We start from the raw sequence: 2,568 nt of genomic DNA on the forward strand, positions 1-2,568 counted from the left end.
TGAACCTTCTTTTTCACCAAAATGTGAAGTTCTCCAACCCTTGCCCCAAGAACAACAAGACCTTCAAGCCTTTCTCCAAGAGCAAGAAGGGTTCCGAAAGAAGCAAGAGGAATTCATGGCTACTATAGCCGAAGCGGTAAACCACTTAGCCTTACTAAGCTCAAGCAATCAATACATTTCCCTTGAAGAATGTGGAGGATCAACTCAAGAATGTAGTGAAGAGGAGAACATGGAGCCTAATATAGAAGAAGTGAAGTTAAAGTTTGAACCGCAACTAGAGGAGGAGGAAGGTGAGATGAGTGCACCGGAAGAGGTAAACAGAGAATTGTGGGAGATTAACCAAGATGTGGATTCCATCATTGATGATTTTTTGTCCACATTGATCAATCCTCTCAATAATCTTGATGAACTTCCCCCATTGGATATGGAGAGGAGGTTGATGTGGATTTCACATAACCTCAAAAATATGACTTAAGTGATGGGGAAGAGTGGGAAGAGGTTGGTGAGGAAGGGATTGACAATCAAGAAGTAGAGTCTACAAGAGAAATTCCATTCCAAGGGCAATTTGAGTGGGTAATAATATCCTCAATGAGCTTCACAGGCCCACATCACTTTGCCATCTTGGAAATGGTTTACCAACTTAAGATCCTTCTTGGAATGCTCAACAATGAAGACATGGGTGTTGGTTGCCAAAGGAATTCAAGGCATGAGTGGTGCAAGGTTCAACTAGCAGGATTCCAAGATTTATTTGGGTGCTTTATGTAAGACCCAGAACTTTTGAAAAGTCTTATTATGATTAAAGTTCAAATCATATGGTTATCTATAGTTTTAATTTCAGATATTATTTTATTAAAGATAATTAAAGCAAGTTTTGATTAATTGAATTTGAAATAAATCAAGGTTATTATCCAATTTTACAATTATTGGATTATTTTCTATATTTAAATTATAAAGTTGGTAGTTATGAAATAATAATAATTTTATATGATTTGGATTAAATAATTAATATTTTAAATATTGATACTGCTGTTTTGGAAAATAAAAAAATTAATTATATTATTTCTAATTTTTGGGTTTGAACACTTTATTGAAAATAATTTGTAAAATTTTTGAGCAAATAGTACTTTTATACAATATTATTGTTGGATTAAAATTTATTTCTAATTACTATATTATCCCTACTTTTATTTGAAATTACAAAACTACCCATAAATCTAAATTTTTACCTAAACCCTACTCCCCTCTAACCCTAGTAGCCGCCACTGAAACCCTCCCCCAAGGACCCAGTAATAGCAACACACACCCACGAAGCACTGTTGGCTGAAGGAGAAGAAGAGAAGAGGAGGGAGGAGACCACGCCGGCGTGTCAGGGTCCACCACCACCGTCGCGTCATGTCGCCGTTGCACCAGCGCCGAGGAGACCGCGCAGGAAGGAGAGGCGCGCGAAGGAGAGAGAGTGGATCAGAGGCCGAGTGCGGGAACTTCCCCGCTCTCCTCGTCGCCGACCAACTCGTCGCTGTCGTTGTTGTGGGTGCACCGTCGTCATCCTCACCACAGAGCCCAAGTCATCATCATCCCTGGAGGGCCGGAGAGAGGAGCTCGAATAGGAGAGAGAGAGATATCGACGAAAGGGGGTTCCTATTCTGCAGCCGTGCCTCTGCCGTCGTGGGTCCTCCGCTGCCCTTTCACCGCCGCTGATGCCCTCCACCGCCGTGCTGTGCGAAAGCTAACGCCGCCGTTCCTTCTGTCGTCAAGCCGCCGTTAGCACCACCGAAGCTCCGGCCATCACCGTCGGTGAGGAAGCTCACCGGAGTTGTTGGAGGCTGCCGCTACTCTGTCTAGTTCTGTGTTGAGTCGCACCGCCGTGCTTGGCCGTCGGAGAACGCCACTGCCGTCGCTGAAAAATTCTGCCGGTAAGGGTCTTGCCATTAGCCTTTGTCCTTTTGAATTCCGAGAATGCTATAGTCACTGCATGTTGGTTTCAGTTGTCGTGATCGGAATTCGTCACCGCTGCCGCTTGAGGCAGTTGCTGGGTTGCCGCTGAACCGGTTCGGAGACCGCCGCTGTTTTGGTTCAGCCGTTCCTTCTTCGTTCGGTAAGCATTTTGATCTGAAAGCCCTCTAGTTACTGCTCTATTATCATACACTAAGGTTTTGCGGCGTTAATTACTATCAGATTGAGTTTCAGTTGTTGTATGTCGCGATTAGAGTTGCTGTGGTTACTGCGAAAGTGGCTTGGAGCTGAGGTTGCGATTGTCGGTGATTTTGGGTTAAGAGAGAAGGTCCCTATGACGCGTTTGGGATGTGAAACGTTTTAGCTGGGACCCGAACCGGATGGCAAAGTCCAAGTTTTAAGGGAGGTGCTGCCGAAATTCCGGTAGAATCTGGGACTTTATTGAAATGTTATCTGGAAAAGTTATGAGTTAAAGACTCCTATTATTTTATTTGAATTATTAAGAAAGGGATGATTTATGCTTTTGAAATGAATTATTAAATAGGAAATTGTGATTTAGTCTTATTTCTTATGAAAAGTATTGTATTTCTTTTAAGAGCAAGTTATTTATATGAA

Source organism: Arachis ipaensis, chromosome B7, assembly GCF_059453495.1.
Source record: "Arachis ipaensis isolate K30076 ecotype BB chromosome B7, ASM5945349v1, whole genome shotgun sequence".
Classification (NCBI taxonomy): domain Eukaryota; kingdom Viridiplantae; phylum Streptophyta; class Magnoliopsida; order Fabales; family Fabaceae; genus Arachis; species Arachis ipaensis.